This window comes from Macaca mulatta, chromosome 10 (genome assembly GCF_049350105.2).
Source record: "Macaca mulatta isolate MMU2019108-1 chromosome 10, T2T-MMU8v2.0, whole genome shotgun sequence".
NCBI lineage: Eukaryota > Metazoa > Chordata > Mammalia > Primates > Cercopithecidae > Macaca > Macaca mulatta.
In genome coordinates this window covers 40,154-54,901 of record NC_133415.1, presented here as the reverse complement: position 1 = coordinate 54,901, position 14,748 = coordinate 40,154, and the positions used below count along the sequence as shown (strand labels likewise).

At 38.8% G+C, this 14,748-nt stretch overlaps 1 long non-coding RNA gene across 1 annotated transcript; it reads left to right on the top strand.

The window, feature by feature from the left end:
• Positions 1 to 791: 791 nt before the first annotated feature.
• On the top strand, positions 792 to 14,336 carry LOC144331524 (uncharacterized). Its single transcript, XR_013398766.1, has 2 exons — positions 792 to 2,138; positions 13,807 to 14,336. It is a non-coding gene; the product is annotated as an uncharacterized LOC144331524 (long non-coding RNA).
• The last annotated feature ends 412 nt before the right edge of the window (positions 14,337 to 14,748 follow it).

Here is a 14,748-nt window from a genome sequence, read left to right as displayed (position 1 = left end):
CATTATGAAAGTTTATGGTTTATGTAATTAATACCTTTTTGTGGTCTGAATTCAATGGGTGTGGGCATCTGCACACTGTCGTGGGTCCACTATTGTGAAATCGCACACAGTGGTCTCACTGCCCTAAACAGCCAAGGCTCTCTGCCCATCCATCCTTTCCTCTCCCCAACCCCTGTCAACCACTGATTATTTTGCTATCTATGTAATTTTCCCTTTTCCAAAATGTCACATAATGCCCACAGCAATGAATGCGAGTTTCTTTTGCTCCACATCCTCACCAGCATTTGCTGTTTTTGGTCTTGTGGATTTTGGCCATTCTAATAGGTAAGTAGTGGTATCTTACTGTTGTCTTAATTGGCAATTCCTAATAAGACATTATACAGAGCATCTTTTCATATACTTAATTTCCATCTGCATAAATGTTCAGCTTTTACCCATTTTTAATTGGGTTGTTTGTTTTCTTATTGAGTTTTAAGAGTTCTTTGCATATTTCAGATATGAATCCTTAGATATAGTTTGCAAATATTTTCTCACAGTCTCTGGTTTGTCTTTTTATTCTCTTAACAGTATCTTTCACAAAACTAAAGTTTTTTTATGTTAAAGTTCAAGTTCCCAATATTTTTCTTCGTGAATAATGCTTTTGGTGTTGTATCTAAAAGAATCACCAAATCCGACGTTATCTAGAGTTTTTCCTTATGTTATCTTCTAGGAGTTTGAAAATTTTGCATTTCATATATTGATCTAATATCTACTTTACATTAACTTTTGTAAAAGGTGTAACGTCTGTTTATAGATTTTTTTTTTTTTTTTTTTGCACATGGATGTCCATTTGTTCCAGCATCATTTGTTAAAAAGACTCTCCTCTCTCCATTGAATTGCCTTTGCTCCTTTGTCAGAGATCAGCTGGCTGTATTTCAATCTGTTTCTGGGCTCTCTGTTTTGTTTCTCTGACGTATGTGTATATGTCTTCTGTTTTGCCTTCAGTTTAAAAAAATGTAATTGCTACCTCAATTTGCTTATGAATTCTCATTTGTAAACAGAAGAGCGTAAATTAATGCCTGAGTATATTTTAGGGTAGATGTTGCCTTGAATACAATGAGCAGAATGAGTTATAATTTTAAAGTGAATATAAAAATTTGACCATAGTGGTAACAGATTTGCGAACTAGTGATATCAATGACAGAGTCCATTGCAATATTGCTTCATCCTTTGGCTCAGCTCTGCTTCACACCAGGTAACTACCAATCCCTTTTGTGATTAGTTCAAGGATTTCTGTGGGGTGGAAAGTAGAAATACGATATCAGTGGAGGGAGAGAAGGCAGTTTCCCAGACTGGGAGCAGTCAGATCTCCAGTGGGTCCCAACACTGCTCTGTGGCAATATCTAGAGGGTGATGGAAACAGAGACAGGGTGCAAATGAGGTGGGTGCTGGCCCTAGGGTTCCCAGTGTCTCCTGGTTCCCATGGTCTATAAGACGTCTGAAATGAGACCTTCCGGGCTTTGAGGGGCCCCTGTGGAATTGGAAAATGAGGAAGTGAGCAGTGACAATCTAGACTGATTATTAGAGGTACGTCTCTCATTTTTCAGTAACCAAGGAGCCTTTGATTAGTAGTGAAATTGTGGCACCCCAACAATGGTGGAGTGGAATATCCTGCTACTCTGGAGGGGTGATGGCTCAGGGTCAAGACTGAACTAATTAGAAAAAGAAATGCACTCCAGGAATATCAAGTCCAAAACGAAGCTCTTCAAACCATCTGGGAAGAGAAAACAGCATGACAAGGAAAGGTATATTTGTCTGATCCCAGGAATCAATATAAACATCCATGATAACCCTACCTATTTTTTAAATATATGATTTGGATGAAACAAGAGAAAGAGACTGATTGTTGCTGAGTCCCTGCTGCAGTCCCGACACAGCTGGAGATGCCCTGCTCCCCTGCTCCCCTGCTCCCCTGCTCCCCCGCTCCCCCGCTCCCCCGCTCCCCCGCTCCCCCGCTCTCCTGCTCTCCTGCTCTCCTGCTCTCTTTATTTTGTTGATGCTCATGAGGACCCTGATGTCTGAGGAAGAAGGTTCCCGTCCAGCTCTGCCCCTGGTGTGTCACGTGCCGGCCTTGTCAACGCACAGGAGAACCTGACAGGGTGAGTGTTATAACCCCAATCATAGAAAAGGAAACGTCTCTAAAGTCTTTAGCATCTTGCCCGAGTTCGGACACTTAGCAGAGGCCTGAGTTTAGATGCAGCCCCGTCTTGCTCTTTGACAGCCTCAGCACCACGTGCCCTGGGTGACCCACGCAGAGTCACTGACAACCCTCTTGGTTGGCTCATGGCACAGCGTGGAGCGAAATGGCCCACTGACTTTTCCAGACACTTTGACAATTCGTGATATAGTTTATGCGGTCACTCCCAGTGAGTTCTATTGTTCAGTTTAATAGAATACCTAATTCTGTGTTTATTATGAATAAAGGGAGATTTCTTGTGGTTTTTAAGAATATGAAGGATATCTATTTTGTATACAAGTTGGAAGTTCCAATACTATAGGAAGCATAAGTGCAGGTTTTAATGATGGGTCTTTTATAAGACTGAATTCACATCAAACTGAATCAGTAACTCCGGCTGTATGAACAGGGTGAGACATTAAACATTTAATGAAAAGAATTCCTTTCTTAGGTTACAGCAAGGACTAAATATGTCTAATTATCATGCCCGCTAAGAAGATGTATTGTGATATTTGCAGTTAATCACTCATTCAGTTCCAAGGGTATTTATTAATTGTCTGCTCTGGGCATAACAACAATTGGAAGCAGTATGTTCACATGAAAAAAAACTTACCTGAGGCTCTAAGTCACAACTTTCCATGACCAGCACACATTTCTGATTTGAAATACATATCTAAAGCTTCAAATGCATAAATAGATATCCCAATCTAGAACTAAGTTAATAGTTGCTTAGAATTAATTGTTTAAATTATCCTGGGAACCAGAAAGATATGTCTACATGAAACAATAAAGGTTATATTAGAATTAATAAACTTTAGAAGACCATTTTAATCTTAATATATAAGCATACTACCTAGGCACACTGTTTAAATACATCTGCAACCTACTATTTTTAGGTTTAGGTAAATCATTAATCCTTAAATTTGGAAGATTCCAGTGTTAGAGCTCTAGACTATGAAACTTGGAAGTTTTTCTAAAATTTTTGAGTTTTTATCCAGAAATACATATTTTCCTGGCACTGAGAACTGCAAGAAATTTCACTTGGAGTCTCCAAATAGTCAGCCATGTGTGATGTCAACATCAGTGTAATAGATAGTATCACAAACATCCTGTGACTTTTATTTTTTTTATATACTTTAAGTTCTGGGATACATGAGCAGAACGTGCAGGTTTGTTACACAGGTATACACGTGCCATGGTGGTTTGCTACACCTGTCAACCTGTCATCTATGTTAGGTATTTCTCCTAATGCCATCCTTCCCCTAGGCCCCGACCCTGCAACAGGCCCCCGTGTGTGATGTTCCCCTCCCTGTGTCCATGTGTTCTCATTGTTCACCTCCCACTTATGAGTGAGAACATGCGGTGTTTGCTTTTCTGTTCCTGTGTTAGTTTGCCAAGAATGATGGTTTCCAGCTTCATCATGTCCCTGCAAAGGACATGAACTCATCCTTTTTTATGACTGCATAGTATTCCATGATGTATATGTGCCACATTTTCTTTATTCAGTCTATCATTGATGGGCATTTGGGTTGGTTCCCAGTCTTTGCTATTGTGAATAGTGCTGCAGTAAACATACGTGTGCATGTGTCTTTATAGTAGAATGATTTATAACCCTTTGGGTATATACCCAGTAATGGGATTGCTGGAGCAAATGGTATTTCTGGTTCTAGATCCTTGAGGAATTGCCACACTGTCTTCCACAATGGTTGAACTAATTTACAGTCTCACCAACAGTGTAAAAGTGTTCCTATTTCTCCACATCCTCTCCAGCATCTGTTGTTTCCTGACTTTTTAACGATCGCCATTCTAACTAACATGAGTTGGTATCTCATGGTGGTTTTGATTTGCATTTCTCTAATGACCAGTAATGATGAGCCTTTGTTCATATGTTTCTTGGCCACATAAATGTCTTCTTTTGAGAAGTGTCTGTTCATATCCTTCACCCACTTCTTGATGGTTTTTTTTTCTCCTTGTAAATTTGTTTAAGTTCCTTGTAGATTGTGGATATTAGCCCTTTGTCTGATGGATAGATTGCAAACATTTTCTCCCATTCTGTAGGTTGCCTGTTCACTCTGATGAGAGTTTCTTTTGCTGTGCACAAGCTCTTTCGTTTAATTAGATCCCATTTGTAAATTTTGGCTTTTGTTGTCGTTGTTTTTGGCGTTTTAGTCATGAAGTCTTTGGCCATGCCTATGTCCTGAATGATATTGCCTAGGTTTTCTTCTAGGGTTTTTATGGTTTTAGGTCTTATGTTTAAGTCTTTAATCCATCTTGAGTTAATTTTTGTATAAGGTGTAAGGAAGGGGTCTAGTTTCAGTTTTCTTCATATGGCTAGCCAGTTTTCCCAACACCATTTATTAAATAGGAAATCCTTTCCCCATTGCTTGTTTTTGTCAGGGTAGTCAGGCATCCTAAACTTTAAAATTTAAGAACTTACATTTTTTTTAAAGTAACTGGCAACTGACAATCATTTAAAAATCCGTAACCTAAAAAAATAATAATTCCTCCTAAGTTTTCAACCAAGAGAAGTGAAAATCTGTTGACACAAAGGTCTGAATATAAGTATTCATAACAACTTTCTTCTTAATAGCCAAATATTTTTAAAATAGTCTATCACTGAAGAGTAGATAAGCTGTAATATATTCCTACAACGGTTACTGCCCAACATAAGAATGACATATACACTGGAAATCACATGGACGTTCAAAGGCATTAGAATACATGAAAGAAACTAGGTATAAGAGAATATTCTATATGATTCCATTTATATCAAATACTTCTTTTTTGAGATAACATCTCACTCTGTCACCAAGGCTGGAGTGCAGTGATGTGATCACAGATCACCGCAGCCTTGACCTCCCAGGCTCAGGTGATTCTTCAGCCTCCTGAGTATCTGGGACCAAAGGGGTTGGGACCAAAGGGGTGTGCCACCACACCTGGCTAATTTGTGTGTGTGTGTGTGTGTGTGTGTGTTTTAAGAGATGGGGTTTTGCCATGTTGCCCAGGCTGGTCTCAAGTTCCTGGGCTCAAGTGATCCCCGCTTCTCAATCTAGTGCTAGGATTACAGACCTGAGTCATTGCATGTGGCCTGTATCATATTCTAAGACAAACAAAACTAGAGTGAAAGAAAGCAACTGCCGGAAGCTGTGGTGTGGGGCAGGGGTCACTGACTACAGCAGCATGCAAGAGAATTTTGGGGGTAATGAAATGTATTTTAATGGTACTGTTGTGTACATGACTATATGTATATTTGTCAAAATGCATTGATTTGTACACTTAAAATTACTAAATTTTGTTATATGTAAATTAAACTCAATTAGATAATAAAAAATAAACTTTTGATCCTGAAAAAATACCTACCCACATACAAACTACCTCTGAAACAAACTACTTTTTCAGAATTTCTAATTTAAATATTCAGAAATATGAATGATGATGAATTTTAACAAGGCTTACATAATTCAATTCTGTTTTGGATCATGTCTGAGAGGCATATTAGCTGCTGGACTTATTTGGATTTCCTTACCTCCTTTGCATATGAAAAAATAAGAGGTTGAGACAGAAACAAGATATGTAATTTATGTACAATGAAACTTTCTACTGCCCAGGAGATGAGGCTTTCTATTGTCCAATGAATTGTGCCTGGCAGCACAATTCACTGCTTCACAATTCATCGTTCTTTTTACCCTCAGAGCATCCTTGAAATGATTGACTCAACCATGAGAGAAACACTGTAAAAATTCTCAGATGCAAACTCACAGTACCAGCGTCACAGAACACCTGCAGGTGCAAGTAACTAAAAATCCAGCTCAATTTTACTTTAAATACAAGGGAATTTATTGACTCAGGTGGGTAGTTCAGAAGGAGGCCAGGCTTCAGTGTGAATCTGAGCACAGAAGCTCATGGATGTTACCAGGACTCAGTCTCTTCCCAATTTTCTGCTCTGCCTTCAGTGAAGTCAGAATAATTCTGCATGTGGCAAAATCTCCAGGAACAATTTCTGAGGTTGCATTCTTCACCAAAGAGGGAGCATGAACAAGCACACCCTTGTTCCTAACAACCTAGCGCAACTTGTATTTGACTCTAATTGGAACAACTCAGACCCCGCCCATCCCAAAGTCCATTAGGGGGACCAAGGGAGTGCTGTGTGGCACCTGGCATGAGCCTCAGTTATGCACTCACTTTGGAACCAGTAACTGTGACACAGGGTGAGACAGTGCTGGTTAAGTCAACCGGGACCCACCCCATGTTTCAAACCACATGACTGAATAATTCAGGGCTCTGTTAGGAAGGAGAAAGTGGGATGCTTCTTAAATAGCACCCACCAGTCAACTACAATTTAATTTGACAGGAACCCAGAGGCCCTGCCATAGAAATCTCTCACAGTTGCTTGGAATGAGAGCACTCAATACAAAAATCCTATGGTAGCAACCCTATGGCCTCAAGGGCGCCACGCAGTTGGTGTGGAGGGTGGGGCAAGGAGGGTGGGGAAGGGCTCAGGGTCTTCTGAAGATGAAGCCAAAGAACAGATGGCACTGACTTAGCAGAGTGGAAAATGTTTAACCCCAAGAGATTCCTACAGAGGCAGCTAAGCCACACCACAGACTCCTAGAAGGGCTTGTGTTAGGGTTCCCAAGTGTCTAGGTAAGCTGAGGAGATGGTGAGGCAGACACAGAGGGTCGGTTCAAAGCACATTGGGAAGACTGATCCCAAGACCCCTCAGTCCACACTGGCAGTCAAATGCTCCTCCCTGACATCAGAAAAAGAAACAATTTATTTTCTTCAGATACTGAAACAGAACTTTTCTAAGCTCCAGGACACTGGATAATGCTGCTTATGCAAAGACAGTATTTAGTGAAAGCCAATTTACTGAGCAGGGAGATCAGCGGATTCTTTCTCCCTCTTGGCTCCCAGAATGCTGGGATCAGCTTGTAGTCTTAGGAGATTGGCGACCTCTTTTTGGAGAGGATCTGCAGATACCAATATTTTCAGGGTTTCCTCAGGTCCAGGAGTGCCAGGCTCCTGTGGACTCTTCCTTTGGGGGAGCAAAAGAAGACTCCATCTGTACACACAGAATGCATTAGTTATATTTTCTTATTTTCTGTTTTCTTGACGCTCTAGCATCTAGTCTATACTGGGAAAAGATTGTCTTTCCCAGGACCAGCCAATTAAACTACCAATTCAGAACCCATACTCCTAACCACCTACTTTATCTAGCTCTGATACTGTAGGAGACAATACCGCCCTTCCTTAATCACCACAGGGTGAGGTACTAGACAACTAGAAATGGCCCCTATGCCCCAGAGCCTGCTGAAGCTATTAACGCTGGGCAGCCTAAGCCTGCCTGCCCTGCCTGCCCTTGCTGTCCCACAGAGACTACAGCAGAGGATCCTGCCCGTGCCTTCCCCTCTCCTGCCTCTGCCTGGGGCGTCCCTGTGCCTCCTATTTCTAGGGATCTATGAGTTTGAATGGGACAGTCACTTCCATGTCTCCAGGTCTTAACATCCCTGGTTAAAACAAATTCTGAGTACATTTTAAAACATAAGGCTTCCAATGTAATCTTTAAAACCCTTATATGGACAATTTTAAACATATATGTAAATAAACACGAATATAACCAACCCCTGTATATCTATAACCCTTCAGAACAACAAGAAACACATGGACAATTCTGTTGTATTATGGCTAAAAGGTAGCCATGGACACGAAATGAAGACAAGAAGTCTTGGAATAAGTGATCCCATCACAATGAATCAATTTTCCATTGGAACATATTTTTACAAAGTCACTGTTTTGAAAATATTTAGCCATGAATTGAAACAGAGTCTGTAAGGTTTTTTTTCCCGGTCTAAGGCGAACAGCATTTTAAAGAATGAACCAGGACACAACTACAGCACAAGAAAAAAGTATGATAATTAAGTTTACACATATGTGTGACTACTCTAACAGAAAACATGTAAAGAGCATTTGTTTTGATTTATATATCAATCTGTACTGTTTAATTTTTTGTGTCATAAATGCTCTTATTTAAAAAAACAGGACTAGTTAACAGTGTCAGTTACTAGTAATTCGTGGTATAAATAATTAAACAAAGAAGTATTCAAAAATTATAACTGTTTTCAATAAAGTTTTATTTTACATCATTTTTTTTTACTTACTCAGAAATTGCCCCCCAAAAAATGCAGAGATTTCCCATGTAGCTGCAACCTAGTTTCATCTCTTATTAACATCTTCTATCAGTGTGTCTCACATGGCTTATTAATATCTTACATAATTTGTCATAGTTAATGAACCAATACTGATAGACTATTATTAACTAAAGTTTATATTTCATTTGGATGCCCTTGGTTCTGTCTTACTCTGACCCAGGATCCCATCCAGGATCACGCATGACATGTGGTCATCACGTCCCTGTGGGCTCTTCCTGGCTGTGACAGTGTGTCAGGCTTTCCATGTCGTGATGACCTTGATAGTACTGAGGAGGATTGGTCAGGAATTTTGTAGAATGTCCCCCATTGTCACTGCATGTTCTCAAGGTGAACTGTCACCTTTTATGTTCACTTGAATCATTTGGAAGAGCTACTGTTTGTCAGGTTTCTCCACTGTGAAGTTATTTTTCCTCCTTGCCCATACTGCATGTGTTCTTTTGGAGCAAGTCACTGTGCAGAGCCCACACTTACGGAGTGAGGAGTTGGCTCCACATTATTGATGGCTGAGTGTCTACATCAATTACTTGGAATTCTTTTGCAAAGGAGATTTCTATGCAACTCTGTTTTCTTATTCACCTGTGTATACAAATACAGACACCTAGATAATTACTTTCAGCTTTAATTATTATTCAACACTACAATTCATTCCTGTGTTGGCCATCAGTAGCTGTTTTTATTGGCTATTATTTTTCTTTGATATATTTTAATTTTTTTTAGTACTTACTTTCTGATACTTCAAGATTATCCCGACTCCTATATTTACTGTCCCAGTTCTAGTATCAGACATTTCTTCAAAGAGCCTCATTCCTTTCAGAATGGTAGGAAAACTTACATCTGGCTGCCGAATGAGCACATTGTTGAATGAGCACTTGTTCCTCATTAGCAATGCTAGGAAGTATATGTGTGTGTGTAACCTACCTATACACACCTAATTATAAAGTTTTCTATGTAGAACTGTGTGTATCTATATTAAACTAAACATAAGTTTACGTTCATGTCTCCACCTCTGATCTAATAGCACATGAATCATTCTAGCCTTCTCCCCGTGCTAATTTGTAACCTCCCACTTCAACAGTGAGAAACCTGGTTACTACCATCTGCGACTTATGTAAGTCATTGTTTTATTCCAGATACAGATACTGTGGTTTTACAATTGTTCACAATTGCTTCTGTTGGAAAGAATTTTATAAAATAGAATCCAGTGATGAAGTATAGTTTGTTTGCCTTCAGCATACGGATTCTATTAATTTTCAAAGTGACTTAGGTCAACACCATTTTCCCTACACCTTCAGTGAGTTTTTTCCTACATTTGTGTCTTAGTCTGTTTTGTGCTTCTGTAACAGAATACCTGAGGCTGGGTAATTTATAAATAAAAAAGGTCCTTTTGGCTCACAATACTGGTGGCTGGAATGTCTGAGATTGGGCAGTTGCATCTGGTGGAGTCTCAGTCTTTTTCACCTCATGGTGGAAAGTGGAAGGGGAGCAAGGGGTGCACCAGAGATCACATAGCAAGAACGAAAGCAAGAGGGAAGCCAAGGAACCCAGACTCTTGTTAACTACCTACTCCTGCAGGAATTAATCCATTCCTGTGAGAGCAGAACTCACTCATCCCCATGGAGAACATTAATCTATTCATGAGGGATCCGTCCCCATGACCCAAACACCTTCCACTAGGCCCCACTGCCCCACACTGCCACATTGGGGGTCAAATTTCAACACGAGTTTTTGCAGGGACAAACCACATCCAAACCACAGTAATTTGTAGCATAGTTAAATTATTTTTCACATGATGTATTCTGTCCTGGGATACTCCACATCCTGAGTAATTTTATTTAATTTGAATAGAGTTTGATTTACCCATTTGGTTGCAAAATTCTGCGTATTTTGACCAGTGCATTGTGGTAGGTATCCCACTACTAAAGTATCATATGAAATGCTTGAAACCCCCACCCCATGGAGCCAATGGTTTCCCATCTGTGTAGTTTGCTTTCTGCAGTGTCTCATTAAATGAGGTCACACTGTGTGTATTCTCCTCAGACTGTCTTCTTCCACTTAGCAATGTGCATACAAGATTCACTCATGTCTTTGTGTGAGTTGATAGCTTGTTCCTTTCTATGGCTAAATAGTATTCCATTGCATGAATGTACCACAGTTTGGTTATGCATTTTGGGGAGCAAAACCTACCTCTTCTAACTTTGTTTCAGGGTTGGAGACCTTCAAATTAACTGACAATAGATACATTAGTAGGAGAGACAATACTTGGCTTCTTATTCCACAAGTATCATTGTGGGACAAAATTCATCAGATGGCAGGATCCAGTTTACAAAGAGGTAAAAATAGCCCAAAAACAAGAAACAAGACTAGAATCTGATAACCCACAATAACTATAGCTTTCCTTAAAAAAAAATTTTTTTTCAAGACGGGGTCTGGCTCTGTCACCCAGGCTGGAGTGCAAAGGTGCAACAATCTCGGCTCACTGTAACCTCTACCTCCTTGGTGCAAGTGATCCTCCCTCCTCAGCCTCCTGATTAGCTGGGACTACAGGCACATATCATCGTGCCCATCTAATTTTTATATTTTTGGTAGAGACGGGGTTTCCAACATGTTGCCTAGGCTGATCTAGAACTCCTGGCCTCCCAAAGTGCTGGAATTATAGGCATGTGCCACCATGCCCGGCCAAGTTATAGTTTTCCATTGAAACATAAAATTATTCTCTGTAGTAACCATCATTTTTGACCATAATCAAAGTAAGACTATTCTTGTTTTAAATCTAAGTATAGTTTTGTTAGATTTTGCTTGATTATTTACGTAAGTGCAGCAAGAACAGGAGACGACCACATAGGTGCTTTCAAGTTTCTTTGCTGGAAGTTTTCATACAGAATCTCAGATTTGACTTTTAAAGGCCTCATTCAGGCTAAAAACCAAGCTAAGAACATACTATCAAATTTCAGCTGCAGTCCTTATAGCTTTGTGTGAATTCCTCTCTTCTTGAGTCCCCCCAAATATCCCTAAATTCCTGGGCCTACCAGGAAATGACCTTCTTTACTAACCTGTAAGGCTGTGAACCCTGTAATGTAAGTATCAGGCTGACTTTTCTCAGAGTGCTGTTGGGAACGAAGTTTTTGGTGTTCTAAAAAAAAAAAAAAAATTAACATGGGAACACAGAGTTACTTATAACCTGATGTGTCTACCCTACTGCTGTGTCCAGTTACCATTGGCTGGAATAGGACCTCACATTTTACACTTTACCCAATTGGCTATTAGTTTAAAACTTTCTTAATTAGGTAAGGGGAATAGAACAAAGAAAGAAAAGGAAGTTGCCAGGGATAGTTAAGGAAGCATCTCCAAATAAGGAATGGCATACACTATGGGCTGGGGCTTGTCTAGTTCTGTCCAGGCATGCCGGAGCAAGCTAGGACAACTGATTTGGAACATACACACACACACACACACACACACACACACACACACAAATAGTGGATAGCAATCTTATAGTAAGAAATTGTGACTTTTTACAATCTTTGAAGAAGAACTTTCCCATTTCTCACAGTGCTTTGTAAGCATTGTCTCCATAATAGTCAACCTTACTTCCTTAAAATTGCTGGTCATAACTGATCTTAGGTACACTTCTAAAATATGATGTTCCAGTAAAAATCTTGATAATATAACCAAATTTTCCAATTATGTCCTGTTATAAGGTGAACAGATTCTTACTGGACTTTTGCTAATAACTATATCATCATGAAAAAAAGAGTATTCAGTAAGAATTTCAAAATTCTGGAGAGATTAGGCAGGGAAAAAAATGTAAACGCTTCATTTCTGTTTACAAAAGTATAATCTACCAAATTGTTGTAAGTTACAGTTAAATTAAGAGAAAGAGATTTCTTAAATTCAGAAACTAGAACATTAAAGAACCAGCAATGCTCTAAAAAGCTATAAAATTATAATCAATTTTCATCAGTTCATTCAGTGCCACGTAATCAATTCCAGTCTTGCTGGATCTTGGGTTAGCAGTCTCATGACCCCATCAATTTCTCCACCAGGCTTCTGGAGATCTTCACTGAGTCAAGTGTATGGTCTTAAAGTTATTTAAGCAATATCATCAGAAGTCTTTAACCAGAGTACCTGTCATACTCTTTTCCATGAGTCTCAGAGGGAGTCCTGTATCGGAGATGAACATTCTGACCTGTAGCTGATCGCAGGAGCTTTCAGGAAAGCATCAGGGGGAAATAATATCTAAATGACAAAGAGTATGAAATGGCTGTGATTATACCACAGTTGACAAGGATATTTGATTTTTTCTGTGGCATACAACATTTATTTATTTATTTATTTATTTATTTATTTATTTATTTAGAAACAGAGTCTCGCTCTGTCACCCAGGCTTGAGTACAATGGCGTGATCTCAGCACACTGCAAGCTCCGCCTCCCAGGTTCACGCCATGCTCCTCCCTCAGCCTCCCGAATAGCTGTGACTACAGGTGTCCGCCACCACGCCCAGCTAATTTTTTGTATTTTTAGTAGAGATGGGGTTTCACCATGTTAGCCAGGATGGTCTTGATATCCTGACCTTGTGATCCACCCACCTCGGCCTCCCAAAGTGCTGAGATTACAGGCATAAGCCACTGCACCCGGCACAACATTTAGAATAATAATTGGAATTATGACTCATAACTCTATACTGGCACATAGCATGGATAAGGAGGACATTGACAAATTTCCAGGAATTTTATATAATTTGTGAAAACAACATTTTACTGATACAAATATAACACAGGGAAGGTTAGATATCTCTTTTTATTTGTATTTTTTGTAAGGTATTCCTTATAAAAAATACATCCTACTTTACTTGTGAATCATGCCCTACTTTTCTTGCATGCTTTGCATAGAGTTGTTTCTAGTTATTCTATTGCTTCTAGTAGTTTTATTTACACATATTGATTATAATTTTAATACTTAGTAATCTTTTATTTTCCAGAGAAAACTAACAAGTAAACAGTTATACACTGTCATATATTAGCATTCCATAGTAGGTTAGAAAATGTATGAGTATACCATCTCCCAACATCTACATGGATGTGTTTCCTCATCGTACAATTTCTCATTGTGGTAGACAAAAACATGTTTATTAATGGTCCAAAATATCTTTAGTCTTTCTGTAAAAATAAGAAGCGAAAATTATATAAACTTTAATTATTTATGTTCAGTAATTAATGTTTTAGTATTGTATCTTATTTATAAATGGTCTAGATATTTAATGCAAATCTTTTACTTAGCTTAACTTTAAGATTAAAAATTACCAAAAGTATTTTGGAAACTACTATTAAGCAGATTTACAGTAAACAAATTATTTTTGAAATAATGTTTTTCGCTTTTCACAAGATGGCACCGAAAGTGAAGAAGGAAGTTCCTGCCCCTCCTAAAGCCAAAGCCAAAGCCAAAGCTTTAAAGGCCAAGAAGGCAGTGTTGAAAGGTGTCCACAGCAACATACAGAAAAGAAGATCCGCATGTCATTCACCTTGAGGTGGCCCAAGACACTGCGACTCCGGAGGCAGCCCACATATCCTCGGAAGATCACCCCCAGGAGAAACAAGCTTGACCACTATGCTATCATCAAGTTTCCGCTGACCACTGAGTCGGCCATGAAGAAGATAGAAGAAAACAACATACTTGTGTTCATTGTGGATGTTAAAGCCAACAAGCACCAGATTAAACAGGCTGTGAAGAAGCTCTGGGACATGGATGTGGCCACAGTCAACATCCTGATTCGACCTGATAAAGAGAAAAAGGCATATGTTCGACTCGCTCCTGATTATGATGCTTTGGATGTTGCAACAAAATTGGGATCATCTAAACCGAGTCCAACTGACTAACTCTAAATATATGTATATCTTTTCACCATAAAAAAGAAATAATGTTTTTCATAAGAATGACAACTTAATTAGAATCAAATTTAAAAGCTTTAAGATTTTACGTTTCTAGTAAGTATAATATTAGCTTATTTGAGTAGAACTCAAGCAGAATAGGAATTTATGTTTGCTTTATATTCGATAGTGGTAACTTTGAAGACATAGTTGTTTTATTACACCAAAAATATTATATTAACCTTATTTAACTAAGTTTTATCCAAATCGTGTTAACTTAAAAAACATTTGACCAGTTCCTATATTTCTAGGAGTTTGGTGAATATTTATTTATAAATGCTTATTTTTTTCCAAGCCAAGTTAGAATAGAACACTTTTAAAGAATTTTATAAATGAATTTTGCAACCCTAACCTGAGTTAAGAAAATATCACATATACATAACACACATTAATAGACATA